We start from the raw sequence: 18,745 nt of genomic DNA, 5'->3' as shown, positions 1-18,745 counted from the left end.
CTACACCTGGCTAATTTTTTTTTAATTGTTCTTTAAGTTCTGGGGTACACGTGCAGATCTTGTAGGATTGTTGCATAGGTACACACATGCCATGGTGGTTTGCTGTCTCCATTCCCCCATCACCTACATCAGGCATTTCTCCCAGTGTTATCCTTCCCCAAACTACTCACACCCTGCTATCCCTCCCCTATCCTCCCAGTCCCCAACAGATCCCGGTGTGTGATGTTCCCCTGCCTGGACCCATGTGTTCTCGTTGTTCAACACCCACCTGTGAGTGAGAACATGGGGTGTTCGGTTTGCTGTCATTGTGTCAGTTTGCTGAGAATGATGGTTTCCAGATTCATCCATATCCCTACAAAGGACACAAACCCATTATTTTTCATGGCTGCATAGTATTCCACTTTGTATATGTGCCACATTTTCTTTGTTCAGTCTATCATTGATGGGCATTTGGGTTGGTTCCAGGTCATTGCTATTGTAAACAGTGCTGCAGTGAACTTATGTATGCATGTGTCTTTATAAAAGAAGAATTTATAATCCTTTGGATATATACCCAGTAATGGGATTGCTGGGTCAAATGGAATTTCTATTTATAGATCTTTGACGAATTGCTACACTGTCTTCCACAATGGTTGGACTAATTTACACTTCCACCAAGAGTGTAAAATGTTCCTATTTCTCCCCATCCTCTCCAGCATCTGTTGTCTCCAGATTTTTTAATGATCGCCATTCTAACTGGCATGAAGTGGTATCTCAATGTGGTTTTGATTTGTATTTCTCTAATGACTGGTGATGATGAGCATTTTTTCATATGTTTCTTGGCCTCATAAATGTCATCTTTTGAAAAGTGTCTGTTCATATCCTTCAGTCACTTTTGAATGGGTTTGTTATTTTCTTGTAAATCTGCTTTAGTTCTTTGTTGATTCTGGATATTAGCCCTTTGTCAGATGGGTAGATTGCAAACATTTTTTTCACATTCTGTTGGTTGCCAGTTTAATGATTGTTTCTTTTGCTGTGCAGAAACTCTTAAGTTTAGATCTCATTTGTCTATTTTGGCTTTTGACAACATTCCTTTTGGTATTTTAGTCATGAAGTCCTTGCCTGTGCCTATGTCCTGAATGGTATTGCCCATGTTTTCTTCTGGGGTTTTTATGGTGTTACATCTTATGTTTTACTGATCGCTAAGATTTATTTTCAGAATCCATTTTTTGTTTTTCTAACTTTTTCTCACACTGTATTACCTTACACTAAAATTAACTTTTAGTGTAAGGTGTAAGGAATGGGTCCAGTTTCTGTTTTCTGCACATGGCTAGCCAGTTTTCCCAACACTATTTATTAAACATGGAATCCTTTCCCCATTGCTTGTTTTTGCCAGGTTTGTCAAAGATCAGATGGTTGTAGATGTGTGAGTTTGCTTCTGAAGGCTTCTGGTCTATATCTGTTTTGGTATCAGTACCATGCTCTTTTGATTACTGTAGCCTTGTAGTATAGTTTGAAATCCAGTAGGGTGATGCCTCCAGTTTTGTTCTTTGTGCTTGGGATTGTCTTGGCTATGTGGGCCCTCTTTTGGTTCCATATGAAATTTAAAGTAGTTTTTTTTCCAGTTCTGTGAAGAAGGTCATTGTTAGCTTGATGGGGATTGTGTTGAATCTGTAAATTACTTCGGGCACTTGGCCATTTTCATGATACTGATTCTTCCTAACCATAATCATGGAATGTTTCTCCATCTGTTTTTTTCCTCTCTTATTTCCTTGAGCAGTGGTTTGTAGTTCTCCTTGAAGAGGTCCTTCATATCCTTTGTTAGTTATATTTCTAGGTATTTTATTCTCTTTGTAGCTATTGTGAATGGGAGTTGGCTCATGATTTGGTTCTCTGTTAGTCTGTTATTGGTGTTTAGGAATGCTTGTGGTTTCTGCACATTGATATTGTATGCTGAGACTTTGCTGAAGTTGCTTATCAGCTTAAGGAGATTTTGGGCTGAGACGATAGGGTCATCTATATATACCATCCTGTCATCTGCAAATAGAGACAATTTAACTTCCTGTTTTTCCTAATTGAATACCTTTTATTTCTTTTTCTTGCCTGAATGGACTAATAACAAGGGCAAAAGTTGAGGCAACAATTAGTAGCCTACCAACCAAAAAAAGTCCAGGTCCAGATGAGTTCACAGCGGAATTCTACCAGATATACAAAGAGGAGCTGGTACCATTCCTTCTGAAACTACTCCAAACAATAAAAAAAGAGGGGATCCTCCCTAACTCATTTTATGAGACCAGCATCATCCTGTTAGAAAACCTGGCAGAGATAAAACTAAAAAAGAAAACTTCAGGCCAGTATCCATGAGGAGCATCGCTGCAAAAATCTTCAATAAAATACTGGCAAACCGAATACAACCGCACATCAAAAAGTTTATACATCACGATCAAGTAGGCTTTATCCCGGGGATGCAAGGCTGGTTCAACATGTGCAAATCTATAAATGTAATCCATCACATAAACAGAACCAATGACAAAAAACACATGATTGTCTCAATAGATGCAGAAAATTCCTTCGACAAAATTCAACAGCTCTTTATGCTAAAAACCCTCAATAAACTAGATACTGATGGAACTTATCTCAAAATAATAAGTGCTATATGACAAACCCACAGCCAATATCATACTGAATGGACAAAAACTGGAAGCATTCCCTTTGAAAACTGGCACTAGACAAGGATGTCCTCTCTCACCACTCCTATTCATTAATTTTTATATTTTTAGTAGAGACAGGGTTATGCCGTCTTGGCCTGGCTAGTCTCAAATACCTGACTTCAAGTGATCTGACTGCCTTGGCCTCCCAAAGTGCTGTGATTATAAGTGTTATCCACCACGCCGGGCATTTATCCTTCACTTTTTATATACATTTGCATTCTTTTTTTTGCAAAAGTATAAGTGCCAATTTAGCACCTACTAGACAAACTAGTTTAACATCATTTAATTTTCACATGAAAATTAGAATCCCACCTACTTGGGGTTATTTTCCTATTCTGCTCTTTTCTTTTTAAATGAGTACACTCACTAACTTCATAGACGCTTTATTTTATCCTTTTATTTTATTTGCTGAAACTCTCAAGTATGCTACAACTTTAGTCTCTGGATTTACAAGAAGAGATGTTTTTTTCCCTAAGCAGGTCACAATCAATTGTTGAATATAAACGATGTTCATACAAGTAATTCCCAAGCATACCCTTCAATTTAAGTCAACCAGAGAAACACAGCTACACCACCATCAAAGACAAAAGGAAAAATATAGTAGTGCTCCATTTATAAATTTCCAATATTTTAAAATTATAGAGAATGAAAAACTTTGACTTTATGCTGGAATGTGCTATTGTTATTACAAAAAGTTGCCATTATTTCATCTGTGCATTGTTATGATTCATCCCAAAATTATTCGAAAGGGTAAGTTTTCCCAATAAAATTAAGATTTAATTTGCAAACAATATGTCTATTTCACAAAGTAAGGTGAACTTCCATGACAATATCATCCTACAGATCAATTGAGACTTGACTAAAGTAATGAAATCTTTCTCCACTAGCTTTATTCAGAGCAAGTGGAAACAGTCATTGACTTAGGGTTCCATTGTCTGCATTCTTTCCTGTTAGATATTCAATAAATGTAATTAGATTGATTAAGTGACTAAATGAGTCTTACTTACTGCATAAGAGGAACTATCTCTGTAAAAGGAAATCTCCCTTAGCAGCCAAATTTTCTGAAGGATGTCTTCAATATGAAGAACAATGAGTTATTTTCCTCCACAGAAACCTGACCCAGTATCAGCCTAGTGAAGAGACCTAGACCTCTGGCCATTAGTGCAAAGTCAATGCTATTGACGATCATCAAAGACTTTCATCCCTTCCACTAGAGTACTTAAGAAATAAATATCATTGATGAGAACTAAAGCCTGTTGATGTGTTCCTGTAATTAATCTTAATAATATATTAAATTTTTTCCTGATTGTGTGCACATACATCATTTAACATTGATTTATGCCGAAGCTTTTAGGAAGGATTTAGTGTCATGTCATAGCCAAAGTTATTCTCTTCTTTTTCTTCTTCCTTATTCCTAATAAATATCTCAGATGCAGACAGTCATAATCTGATATTCAGATAGTTACATTTAAAATAAAATATTCCTGTCTTTTCTAAAGTTTTCAAAGTTCTATATCTTTGTCTAAAATATATAGTTTAGAAAATATATTGTATATGTGTATTACATACATGTATATAATAGTCTATAAATATAAGGGAATACATGTTGCTTGGTATATATGTAATTAACATATATTTAATCATGAGCACCTTGCCGCTCATATATAGCACAGCCTCAGACATAAGTCATGTCTGAAGAAGAATGTGATGGAAATAACCAGAACTTCGTAACAAGATTGAGTAAACCAACTGACATCTCTCTTAGACTGAGATCTCAGGTGCAATGAGTTAAACTGTTAAATTCAAATCTGCTCCAAGTGAGCATTAATTTCTAAAATGTGTTATATATGTCACAAATTCTGAGCAGTGTTAATCAGATGATAATTCTCAGGTGAGGACTGAGGTTATCTGTCAAGTGAGCAGGGTTTGTTGCACCATGGAAAGAATTCCTCTGTAAGATGGATAGAAACAGAGTTGGAGTACAACTATGATTCCTGTGTGGAAAGAGATCACCAGAGAAGAGGGAAGGAGAAGAGTATAGTTACACAAAAAAAGCAAGTCCAAGTTTTAATCAGATGATCAAATAAGTCAATTCTAGATGTTACTTAAGGTACAGGGACTATAACAAACTATCAGACATTTAAGGTGAGCACATAGACTGATCAGACTGGATTATGAATAATGTAAAAGAAGAAATGGCACATAATACTCTCCCTTAGACCATATTGGACACTGTGAAATGGAGTTTCATTGCTGCTTTCTTTTTATGTTCATTTATTTTAGTTAAATAAACTCCTTTTTAAACAAATTGAAATTATATAATGGGGTAAAAATAGAATTAACTATATGTTGTGTGGAGAGTTTCTGGTTATAAAATGGCTGAGATGTAAACCATAAATGAAGAGAGAAAACATAAGTGATACAAACATAAGCAAATCATTCTAAAAATAACTACCAGGGAACAAGGGAGTTTAAGAAGTTAAGAGCCCTTATCTTTGTGGAAAAATTGATACCTCTATCAATCCCCTCTCTAAATTCAGTTCCTAAAAGTGAAAAAAAAAATCCCAAGAAAAGAAAGATTAAAAAAGTAAAAAGAATTTGATATGAGCAAATGGTCCAGAAGAAGGCCAAGCAGTAGAAAGCCTAATTTTGTTAGCCATTAGTTACATAGAGCAGGTTATGTTCCTACCTGAGAAGTCAGAAAGCATTACTGAAAACTCTAACTGGCATTTCCAGCGATTTGTGAAAACACAGTTTACATTCTGAAGCCCAAGGTCAGCATTGCTCTTTAATCTTATATAGCATTTCATTACTTATTACCATTTAAAGAGTATAAAATAACAATGGGATTGGCCTTCTCATTTTGATATTTTAGAAAATTCCACATTTTCACAGTTCCTATTGCAAACATGAATAGAATCTTTTGACAGAGCCTGACTGTAAAATGATCTAGAAGCCATTAATTCTTATAATTAAAGACTGTTTTTATGACCTTCTCAATTTCTCTATTGATAGTAGAAATGTGGATATTATCTATAAACATGTTTTTAAGTGACAGGCATAAAGAATTCTCTGAAGGCCGGGCACGGTGGCTCAAGCCTGTAATCCCAGCACTTTGGGAGGCTGAGGCGGGTGGATCACGAGGTCAAGAGATCGAGACCATCCTGGTCAACATGGTGAAACCCCGTCTCTACTAAAAATACAAAAAATTAGCTGGGCATGGTGGCACGTGCCTGTAATCCCAGCTACTCAGGAGGCTGAGGCAGGAGAATTGCTTGAACCCCGGAGGCGGAGGTTGCGGTGAGCCGAGATCGCGCCATTGCACTCCAGCCTGGGTAACAAGAGCGAAACTCCATCTCAAAAAAAAAAAAAAAGAATTCTCTGAAGCAGAATAATTTATGGAACAAAAGCAGTTAAGAATGAAAAGATTTATCATGGAAAACGGGAATACTGGGAGAAAAAATTTAAGAATAAAGTACAATTTGTAATAATAGAGATTCTCACAATATTTTCAGAACTGTAGTGGAATAAAAAGTGTTTGATTGAAAAGCAAAACAATGAATTAGTATAACTAGAAAAGCTTGGGTTTGGGCCAACAATGGATATTGAAATGTCAGTATTTTTTTTTAAAGAAAACATTTGTATATAGTTTCAGTGAATTCACTTTGATTAAAAGATAATGGATAAGTTGGATAAAATATGTAAAAAAAAATCTCTGGCTCTGATGATGGAAAGGCAATTTCACAGATTTGCTATCATAAATTATTACTTTTTCATAGTGAGAAATCTACATACATTTCCTTTTCCTTTATTCTGATGTTCTAACTATGAGCTTCTTATGAGAGATCAGGCAGTGCAAAGGCCAGTACGGCTCAGACAAAGCTGATCACAGAATAGAAACCTCTGCCAACAGAGGTGGCAGCAAATCCTTCCATGGAGGTGTGGCTGACCAGATGTAGGCCTGTCTTTCCCAAAGAACCATGGGTGCCATTTCTGTGACATGAAAACCTTTTTTTTTTTTTTTTTTTTAAAGGGTTTTCATTGTTTCCAAAAATTTTACCAATGTAAAGCAGAGCTTTAGTTGATGCGAGTGTGTCGTTTAGGCATTAGCAGTACTGCCCTCACTATGCGCTCATTGGATAGTAGCGCAACCCCAAGAAAAGGATGAAGAGAAACCTTTTTTAATGGAGAATATCTAGTCAAATTTCTCCCTAATATTACCTTCATTATTTGCAGAGTAAAATGTAAAGGGTTTTAACTTCAGAGAAATGGTATACAGGCAGGGAGATGGGTGGAGTTGACCTAATGCAGAGATGGGGAGCCACACCTCCTGGAGTCAGATATGTCATCTCTTAATGCTGTTTATGCCATTGCCTTGTTATTGGATGGTGCACAGGTAACTGATTTATCTGGCTCAGTTTTCTTTTTACTAAAATGAACTTAACATCTCTATCATACAGTTATAAGAACAGGCCTGGGACTGAGGAAACGCTCAGTAAATGTTGACTATTGTAATTACAACCTTAGTATGACATCCTTCCAAATTTTTAACTTTTTGGTAGCTGGTAAGAGATATTAAGGGGCAACAAGATTCTTCTGTGGTACCACTCTCCTTGACTTCCTTCAGATTTTGCTAGCTTCAAATCACAAGTCATCAGTAAAGGCACCATTGTGTTCCAGAATTGTAAAGTATCTGTCTGGTGGAGGATTTAAGAGGACACCAGGTTGTTTTTTGTTTGTTTGTTTGGATTATACTTAATTTATATTTAAATCCATATAACAATTTAGAAGTTAGAGCTAGTATTTAAATCCACTGGATTAAATGAGATGCCCTAGGGAGAAAGTTTCCACTGAAACAAAACATTCTCAGAGTTGAGTCTCAAGACATAACATTTAGAAGGCCAACTAAGAGAAAGCAACAGCAAAGAGAACCAAGGATGGCTGTAATGAAAGAATACCAGAAGAGTTTGGTGTTATGGAAGCCAAGGAAAGATAAACTGGCAAGTAGGGAGTAGGCGCTTGTGTGAAATGTTGCTGAGAAGTTAAGATGAATACAAAGAAGAGACTGTGAGATCAGGTTACATGGAAGCCATTGGTGACTTTGTTTAGTGAAGTTTCAATGGAGTGGTGTTGATGGAGATTGAAGGCAGAACAGGAAGTATGGAAATATAAAATGACAACATAGGCTTGTGTACCTCAATCCTAGATCCACCTGTGGAATTTTAGAGAATTTCCAGTGCCTTATCCCATACCAGAAGTAGAGGGATGAGCTTGAAAGTATTTTTGAAGCTCGAGTATTGTTAATGAGTTCCCAGATAATTCTAATATTGCTGCCAGCATTAAGAATCGCTATTATAAATGAATGTTTCTAGAAGTTTTTGAGTGTGTATGACAGAATGCAGAGGGTGACCATGAAGCAGGAAAAGGATATGTTGTTATTAAATGTAGGTTTGATTGTTTTTTAAATATGAAATACAAGAGGATGTTATGAATTCATGAGGAAAAACCTGCCTAGGGGGAGAGTAATTGATGATTCAGGAATAAGAGGAAACAATAGCAAAAGGAAATTCCTTGAGGAGGGCAGAGGGGACAGAAACTGCATAATTATAGAAATCGTATCTGATGGTAACAAGGGCAAGCATTTTCATTTGCACCAATAAAGAAACATCTTGCCTGGTTTGCACCTATATTCTGATTCTGAGTAGGGAAAACGTAGAAAACAAGGCCTTAAGGGTTTTTTTGTTGTTTTGTTTTGTTTTGCTTTGCTTTAATTAAATCTTAATTTCCCATAGAAACATTAATCTTTTGGAGTCATTATGATCAGGAGGTAAGTCAACATGTACATAAAAATACTCACCTATCCTCTATTTAGTTAAATAAGAATGAACAATCTATTAATTTGTTTCATACACAACTTTCCAAAGTTTAAGAACAGAAGTTTAACCACTTTTACCTGACAGACAAATACATAAGTAAAATGGAAATTCATTGCCTAAACTGATATTCAGTAAGTTATTACAACATATTATTAGAGAGGAAGAGATGCTCTCATCAAGAATAGGAAATGTAGAAGGCTACTTTTCAATGAATGGTACAAAAAGCTTTGAAGATTCTAAAGCTTAATGGCTTCATTAAAAATTAGTCTTTTTTTCTGATTGTAAAGAAGTTACCTGGATTTGTAAAGAAAAAAAATGGTTTAATCCAGCCTCCAAAATTCACTAAATTGAGTGAGATTTTATTGTTACATTAATTTGATATTTATCTAGTTCAAGAGAGGAATGGAATTTGCTCAGGATTGTAATCCAAAGAGATCAAGACCTGAGCATATGGAGGAATCCTATAATCCCCCTGACGTACTGATTGATTTGTGTGGCTGCAAGTTTTTCCTAACAACTAAAGGTGATAGAAAATAGATTTCTGGTCCCTGGAGCCCTGTTAAGAAATAAGCTTGCATTCAGATATCTATGTACAAATGCCTTCATCCCAGTGTCATTTGTAATAATACTTGCACAAGGATAAAATCTAACAGAACAATAGGGGACCAATCAACTAAAACAGCCATTGAAATATTTACAAGGTGTATTTTATTAAGAAATTTCTTAGGAAATGAGGTAAAATATAAAAAAAGTGAACACAAAATACAGTATATTTTCAGCTAGCTGAAAAATACAAAATAAAAAGTAAGATGATAAAATGTCAACTATGCTTATTTTGGGGTAGGGAAATTGTCTGTGATTATTACATTTTATTCTTCTTCCCTTTCAGCATATTTGAATTTTCACAGTGTGCGTACATTGTTCCGTTAGGAAAAAGAAAAAATTCCTTTTACATATATACTTAAATCAGGAAAATTGTATAAGCTCCATTTACTTGTTTCCCTTTTCAATATAATTTTAAAATAAGTTAAAAGATAAACTCAATTTTTTTATGTAATCATTAATACTGTCAAAAATTTTTAGAAAACTTTTCAAAGGACATTATTCTTACGAGCTAAGATACCTAAAATTTTGGTTTTAAAAAGTTGAAACATTTTAAGTACTTTAACATCAAAGTCAATTAGAGTAATGCAAAGTTATAAAAAGAATCATGTGCAAAAATATTTGCTCAGTGTTTATACATTTTATGGTAAACCTTTACTTATTCTAGATGCTGAGATTAAGACATCTGGTACAGTATGAGGAAACACTATTAAAAATACATTAAATTTAGTTGTGGCAATTACCAAATCAAATACAAAAAATGTTATAACAAAACTGAGGTTGTGTTATACTTAGGTACTCACTGTTTACATTGAGGCTTGAATCATGATGGCACGAGGACTTTTCTGTTCCCTTCATCTTTGATTCTGTCTGTCCATGCCTTGATCATTCAAAACCTTGAAGATAATTTTAAATTCAAATTCAAAACCTTGAGAGCTGTCTAGTTCAGACTTTCAATCTGCTAAGAAAAATGATGTCTTCAACAAACAATATTTCTTTTTGGACCATGTAAACAGTAAGGGATAGAACAGATAATTTCATCACTGGACTTTGGATTTTTGCCCTCACAACATCTTGTATAAAAATCAGACCTGTTTTTAAAATAGCATCCCATGTTTCCACTATTTTTTACATTGTCTTTACTTCCATAATTGTTAAGTCGAAAGACACGAAACAGGTTTTGATTGCAGAATAGTAATAGCATACCTTTTCCCATGTTGGGCCCAAGTCTTCCATTGGCCTTGTAATAGCAGCTTACGAGCGTGGAAGGAGTAGTGTTTTAAGGACTTTTAAGGATTCTTACCGAGTGTGAACAATAACAAAAATGGTCAGAGCTCTGTGGGTTTTGTTTATATTTTGCTTTATTTTATTTAAGATTTCATGCATCCAAGTGCCATTTTTTGGCCTCAAGATATGAGGCTAAGGTTGTGTTCAAAAATTGCTACAACTCCTCAAAGTCTTTTGTGAGTTCTTCCTTCAGACTTGTCAACTGAGACAGTTCACCAATTATAACACAAAGTACTGTCTTTACTCCCAGCCTTCTTCCTTTCCCGGCTTCCTTCCCTCTTCACTCTTGTGCGGTATAGGAATGAGACTGTGACTGAGAGTCTGAAACCTCCATTTTGCAAATTGGTAATATGATTTTATTATCTGTATTGCTGATAGCCACTGAGATATAGGGTGAATTCCTAATATTAGGCAAACATCATACAAATACTTTACCCAGATTCCCCTTTGTTGAAGAAGGAATACTTACAAATTATTAATTTGGAGAAGTTGTGGTAGTTGTTTTTCAAATCTTAATTAAGCATAATTGCCTTTTTGTCCTTAAAAGCATATGGAGAGACAGTTAAATGAGTTTTCAGTGAAATGTGAGCTGATGGTTCTTGTTTAGTACAAGGAAAACTGATGAGCAGTTGGAAGAATGAAAAGCCATTACCAGAGAGAAGGCTCTGAATTAAAACTGAACTATAAACTTCAGAATTGAGTAAGGAAAAAAAGGGTGGGAGAACTCTTACATACCTAATCATGATGTAATTCGATGGCAAGTATGTAAAGTTGATTTCAAGTACCCTAGCTATACCAGCAGAGCTTGTCATTGCACATAATTGCTTCATTAGTTACGACTTGTAAACACATGGAAACATCATTCAGCTGCCCCTTTTGCAGTTAAAAGTGTGGCTTCCCTGACAAAGTGTTGATTCCATATTGAGATTTGAACTAACAAAAAAATCCAGTTTATCCTGTCCTTTGAAATGTTGCAAGCCCAGATTTTTATTTTTTTAACTACCTGTTTTATCTTTCAAAAAGACAGCTAAATAACCATTCTAATAGTGATTTAATTAATCTCGATAATTAAATCTGATCAGTCATTTAGAATACAGTCATTCATTTCCTGGACAAGGAAGTGTAAATATAATCTATGGATGTTCACAGAAATAATACGTAAGACTCGTAAGAAGATAAAGAGGACAGGTCCAAGATAAAAAGATAGAGCTATATATAGGGACAAGGAGGAAACATTCTGTGCGCTTTAGTGTTACCCTCTGGAAAAATCCTGGGCTACTTTCCTTTACTCATTCCAGGAGGATCTGATTTAGAATGTCCTTGTCTGCTCATTGGGGGCTTGCTTCCAACGAACAATGATGGACGGAAAGAGATGTAATCACTAGCCTGGGAAATTTATCACTGAAAAAGGACAACAGGAATGTGGACACTAATGCAAGAAGACAAACAAACCCAAGCAGCCACCAAGAGACTCGCTTCAGGAATCAATCAATTTATTCTTCCCATTCTCATTCACCTCATGGGGGTCAAAACAACTTGACTTTAATAATACAATTTTCAAACCACTTGCAAATCACGCAAATTGTGGTCTTTCTGATATGCTCTTGGGAGAGCAGCTGTTTTTTCCACCGGGGGAATAGCAAATACGACGGCGTGCATGCTTTTGAAGCAGCTTTAAGTTTTAAAAGGGAAAGGCTTCCATCTACTGGATGCTTTGAGTAATAAAGACGGAGAATCCACATTTTCTTTTGTGCTAGCAATGCATACCCTGACATATTCACTTAGAGGTTTTGTGATTCCTTTAAAATACATTTCATTGGAATAATCTAGTTATTACCGAATATGTTCAGCTTTGACAAAATATAAAGCCTGCATTATTTCACAAAAGGGAGTCAAAAGGAATATATGATTTATCCTTCTTTTCACTTGGAAACAATTATACGGAGCAGTTAAATATCCAATAAAGACATTCTATTTGTTAAGAAAATTCATAATGAAGATAGCTTTAATTGGAATATGATGATGGTTGAAACAGAATGAGGTGTTTCAGTCCCCTCACTTTTTTTCTTTTCTAAAAATTGTATTGCTTTTAATTAACAAATCTTATCTTCATTAGAGTTCCCTTATTTTGAGTTCAACTAATTCTGTTTAATGACATATATTTTTGTTAATATGTTGCATTATATAGTTAGAAAAGAACATGGGTGTTTTTCTAGGCATATTTTGTAAGTGAGATATATATAATTTGAGCTAAATCATGTATTTTTTTCTATAATCTTTTAAGTTAGCACATAAAGATAAAAAATACTTTTTTCCAGCAGATAGATTTTTTAAAGAATGTAAGAATTTAATGCTTTTATTTAAAACAAATTCCATTAATTTTTTAAGTATACAGCACAATATCTTAATGTCTGAGTCTTTCTAAAGTCTTTTAAATTAATATCAAGGTCAAAATTAATATCCAAATTATACTGAATATCTTTTATATCAAAGGAAAACACGTTACAGGTTAATTATGTCCACTTATAACTATGAGAATATTATGGCAAAAAGGACAATTTAGAAATCATGACAAGATTTTTTTAAATTCAAACTCATTCATATCTAGGACAGTATTATTTATGGGTTTTCTATGTTTCCATAAAGTGAGGTTGAAGAAATAAAGCAGAAAATTCTTAAGACTTGCCCCCTACACTAAAACAAATATCTAAGAATTTGCAGATGCATTATCTACAGCTTTAACTATTCCTTCCTTATAAGTTAGTGAATATATAATTCTACATCTAAAAAAGACTAAGTCTTGCTAAAGCAGAATTCTGTCAGGGTTGCTGTAGAACATATTTTGAATATTCTTAGCACCTGGAATATAATACAATGTTAGGATCCTTCTAGTTCAGGTATATTTTTATAATTCTACCCGTAGGATTATCTAAAATAGTACTTCTGAAAACAGTGAAATGATTTGCTGAGAATAATTGGCAATGTAAATTGTTTAAATATATATCAGCTTGGTAAGTATATAAAACAAATATTAAATTACAGAAGATAATATGATAATTCCTCTTTGATAAGAACCTAAATATTTTCATTCAGTGGTGTTTTTCTCTTTGGGTTATCTGTGTTCTGTTCATTGTCTTTTTTGTGACCAATCTTTTTCACATATTTATGGACCATGCAGATTGACAATAGAAATGTTTATTTCATTTTTGCAACTGAAAATTTCTTGGCATTTACAAAAGAAAAGAGACAGGAAGGGAGGAAGGAAGGTAGGGAAGGAGGGAGAGAAGCAGGGAGGAATTAGCCTTTTCTTTGCGCTTTCCCCTCTAATTCAATCCTGGAACTACTAAATGTAACAATAAAAGAAGGAACCAGTCAGAGACTTTAGTCCATACATTCACCTCAAATTATTTAAATAAGACTCACTAAAGCCTAGGGGAGGACACAAAGGAAATAAAAATGAAAAGTTACATAGGCATAGATTATCTGACTTAAAAATAATAATTAATCCATTCTAATATGTCCCAGACATTCCTCTTAAGTCCTAGGGCTCTAGAAGTACATGAAACAGACAAAACATTTTTTCTTTGTTGTACTTACCTTCTAGTATGATGACATACAATATGGTAGATTATGATAGCAGCTGAGGAAATCAGTAGATGTGAAAGGGAACTGGGTGAAGAAGCAAAGCCCTGTTAGACAGGGTAGCCAGAGGCTTGAGAGTCTTTAGTGTGTTATATGATGCTGTGACCTAGAGGAAATCAAAGCTCAGTCTCTAAAGACATGCCACCCTTTTGGAGTGCATTCCTTTTTGCCTAGATTATCTTTGTCTTCTTCCTTGTAGCTGCATTTACATGATGCCTGTCCTTATAGAGTGCCCCCAACCTCAAATACGCTACTCGCATTTCAGACTCACAGACTATTTTACCTTAAGTCCTTGTCTGAGGAATGAACACAGAGAATGCCAATTCTCTATAAGAGAAACCCACCCTTCCACACCACATTTAAGTACAACCCCCATTCAAGAGGTTCAGCGGGATCCCAGAAGGAGGTTGTTCTGCTATACTTGCTCAACATTCAGATTAAGAATTGATTATTTATCACAAGCGTTACTGAGACTCCTTGGTTGACTATCTTAGAAATGATCTGAAATGTGCGGCCTTGTGCCTTCACTTGAGAGATAAGGAAGTATATAACTAATACTTTAAGTTAGAGAGATTGACTTATTTCTGCATCTCCTACTGTTAGGAAATGCCTGAGTTATAGGAAATTTACTTCAAAACCATTATCCATCTTCTCTGTTGTAGGTACCTAATTTAATATAGTTTACACATGCACAAAAATTTCATCTTATTCTGCCTATGTTAAACAATGCAGAGCAGAGATTGGTTGCAACAATTTGCTGTCTTACAAAAATATGTGTCAAATGTTGTAAATTTTGAAGTCATAGATAATTTTTCCTCATATCCATTGACTAACCTCTTGTGTTCCTCCCCTCCTGATTCTCTGGTATTGACTCTTTGGTTCTGCTTACATGGTACTATATCTTTTTTTTTTTTTTTTTTTCCAATTCCACACATGAGTGAGATTAACCTTGATTTGATCATTATACAACAGATATAGTATCAAAACATCAAATTGTGCCCCATAAGTATTTACAATTACAATGTGTTCAGTGGAAGTAATATAAACATTTTTCAAGATAAATTACTTTGGATGAACAATTTATCTGTACCATTTTGTAGCAATGCCTCTACTTTGGCTTCAATTATCAAGACTCTTCTCTCTTCATTTAAAATTTGATAAACTGTGGCTTAAAAATATTTCAGGCCCAGTCTCAAGAAAATGTCCTGTTACACCACCTAAAATGAAATAGTAATAACAGCAGTAATTTCAGAGGACATAGAATATGGGGCTAGAAATACATAATGTGTGTGTAATAAATGATACCTAGCCCTTTAAAAGCAGAAAATAAAACTACATTAACTATAATTTAAAAAAATAAACTGTTATGACATTAGCTCATCTTAGTAAAACAGTTAAAAAGTTGTACTTTCATATAAGACACGTGTCATATTGACTAAGGGCTAACAATATGTCTTCATAAAACAAACTCATCTTGTAAAATGCTATGTATCTTTTTCTACTTTTTTTAAGCTAGATTTTCATAAACCAGGTTTATCAAACTTTCTTAACATTTTCTTAAACTTACTACAGACAATCTTTAATAGTACAGATCTCGGTTATGAAACTATTAGTGAAAATTAAGATATTGCTTAAGTGCAAATAGTTTTAAAATAATTCATTTTTGATCTGTTAATATTGTCTAATAGTCTTCTACATATTCAGTTTCTTAGAAGGCTGTTTGATTCTTGTGTATTTAAAATTAACTTTAAATTATCTAGAAACCACTTAAAATGTAAAAATATACTGATGTGTTAATAATTAATGTGAGTAGTCCTATAATGTCTGTGTTCTTAAATATTGAAACTCACCATTGGTTTATTGACAAACAGATATCTATAATTACATTATGTAGTAATTGTACAATTTTAATGCTCTTAAAATACTCAATGAATTTTGCAGCACTGCCTTGCAGAGTAACTCTTAACTGAGTAAATACTGAATACTTGTCAGGCAAAAAATTTCAAAATTAAGTAATAACATTTAAAAAGATTAAAGGGATTAAGATTACTGAACCCCATGAAAATATTAATAAAACACATGATGACTGTTATATGAAGCAGCAAATATCTTAATCCATGACTAAAATCACTGAAAATTGCTTTTGAATTTTTTAAATCTAGCAGAAGGAATAAAATTAATACATGTTTCTATTTATATTTAAAAATGCAAAAAGGAATAAATAGGACAGTAACCTGTTATTAGATTAAAAAGTAATTTACTGTAAAGTTTATGTAACTGAGCAAAAGGTACTTATCAATTTTTTGACACCAGAGTTAACTTTCTTTATCTCTCACTGTGCCAACATACTTTGTATACATCATTCTACTTATTTCCTCATAATAATCCCATGAAGTATTAAAAGCTATCTGTTTTACTCTTGAAGAGTAAAGCGACTTATTAAAGGTTGTATATCTACAACGTGATGCACTGAAATTCATACTCAGAAGGATCATTCACATGAATGAAATTAATAATCTAAGTCTCCATTGCTTCACAGTTTTCAACCTAATGCTTTTTAGACTCTAAGGTGACATTTTGGTAAAGGTGATAGCATGTCTCTATGTAGCCTTAAATAATTATGTGTTAATATTTCTAAAAGTTCAACTCTTAAAAGATTTTAATGTATATATTAAGAAATTAAATGATGATTTAAACAGTTTTGTAGTAGTCCTTACAGAATTTTTTTCTTTCTTTTTTTTTTTTCTGGGAGATTTTCAAAGGTGAAAAAGGACTTAATGCTATCAGCATCAAAAGATATTCCAGGTAAAATCTAAAAAGACACAAAGGACAACATATTATCTATCAATATGTACAAAACCTGTACTAAATTGCCACAAACTTAGTGGCTGAAATCCAGATGTAGTATTTCTCAAGAGTCCAGGGATGGTCTACCTGGGGCCTCTGCTTCAGGGTCTCTCACAATTGTTATTAATGTGTTGAAGGGGGCTGCAATCTCATCTCATGGCTCAACTGGGGAAGAGTCTGCTTCCAATTTTACATGTCAACATTTAGTTCCTTGCAGATTGTCAGGCTGAAACCTTTTAGTTTCTTGCCTGTTTGCCAGCAGTTTCTTATCATTGTGGCCCTCTCCATAAGGCAGCCGACAACATGGCAGTTTGCTTCACCAATGCCAGAAATGCAGAGAGTAAATAGTTTCTGCTAGCAAGATACTGTGTTATCATCTAAGTGACACCTCATCACATTTGCCCTATCTTTTGGATTGGAAGCAAGTCGCAGGTTCTAGCCACATTCACGGGCAAAAGTCACAGCTATACATGAAGATCAGGAAGTAGGGATAAATAGTAAACCTTTTTGGGGTCTGTTTGCTACAGAAAATAATATGGAACCAAGCAAGTGAACAATCCTTGTAAATAGCCAAATAAAAACCACTTTTTATCAATATATTCCCAAACAATTAAACCAGGAGGCACATCCTGTAATGCCCACCCATTCTATATCTCAGCTCAAAGACTACTTTCCTCAGAGAAGCCTTCCCTGACCACCCCTCCCTGACCACCAGTGAATCAGTTCCCATTTGTTTGCGTTTATTCTCTATACATCTCTCAAATACACTTGTAATCTCACATTTGTTAATTTTTAGTGTTGGCTATTTATTAAATCCTGATTAAGCTGATGAGGAAAGAAACTGTATAGATGTTTTGTGCAACATTGTATCCACATCACCCTGGAGAGTATGTAACACAAGATGCAAAACAAAACGTGAGTGCAGGAACGGATGTTAAGGACACTAACCTGGAAGTCAGGAAACCTAAGCTCCAATGTGAGCTGTTCGGTTTCACTCAAGTCCAATCATATTTTCAAGGCTCAGGTTATTCGTCTGTGAAAGGTCATTTTCTAATGCAAATGGTTAGATTTTTGATGCAATTTTTTGATTTTTACACTGCTGTTAATAATTAAATTTTTACTGTATTGAAATTTTTTTCCCCCAGACTTCTTTGGCAGCTGCTGCCTTCATCTTTTGACCAGTGATTCTGAGGTATTCCCAAACAGTTTGCAACAGGCAGAGTTAGAGACTAAGAGAAATAATGTGAGAAGCTTAAATCAACATTTGTAAATTACATATATTTTAAGAAACACTCCTGATGCTCTTCAGAGTTTGTGCATTTGAATGCCACAGCTATGATTTAATTCAAAATATTTCCCTTTCCCCTAGACAAATGAAAACTTCACCAGAAAACAGAAACTATATTACACACATGGTGTTTCCTTTCAAGATGTTGGCATCCTGCCTTCCCCTTCAGCTGCCCAATCCCCTCTATGGACACAGAGGGTTTGTTAAATTAAATGGTAGCATAGTCCAGGACCAATGACTTCTTGAGAAAAATACAAAGCTCTAAAAAAGAAGAGTGGCATGTTAGAATTCTCTATGTAATAGAGAACTAGACTATTATGTAGGAGAATATTTTAGCATTACAATAGTACAGCTGACATGCTTGGCCTGCTTTCATCATGACTGAATGTTTCCCTTATTTAGTGACTACTGAGAGGTTCTCATACCAAGCAGTGTTTAGTTTTTGAAGTGTATCTTATGTATGCAATAAATAACTTTGCATTGTTTTCAGTATCAATTCTTTGACTTGAGCA

The 18,745-nt window shown here is 34.4% G+C and overlaps 1 protein-coding gene and 1 non-coding gene across 9 annotated transcripts in view; one reads left to right on the top strand and one right to left on the bottom strand.

The window, feature by feature from the left end:
• GALNT13 (polypeptide N-acetylgalactosaminyltransferase 13) overlaps positions 1 to 18,745 on the top strand; it is a 606,606-nt gene that overhangs the window by 511,661 nt on the left and 76,200 nt on the right. The window lies entirely within an intron of this gene.
• Positions 6,734 to 6,859, bottom strand: LOC120364474 (U4atac minor spliceosomal RNA). Its single transcript, XR_005579726.2, has one exon. It is a non-coding gene; the product is annotated as a U4atac minor spliceosomal RNA (small nuclear RNA).

The sequence above is a fragment of the Saimiri boliviensis genome, chromosome 5 (assembly GCF_048565385.1).
Source record: "Saimiri boliviensis isolate mSaiBol1 chromosome 5, mSaiBol1.pri, whole genome shotgun sequence".
NCBI classification, from domain to species: Eukaryota; Metazoa; Chordata; class Mammalia; order Primates; family Cebidae; genus Saimiri; species Saimiri boliviensis.
The sequence above is the reverse complement of the archived record's forward strand: the minus strand, read 5'-3'. Positions and strand labels throughout refer to the sequence as shown.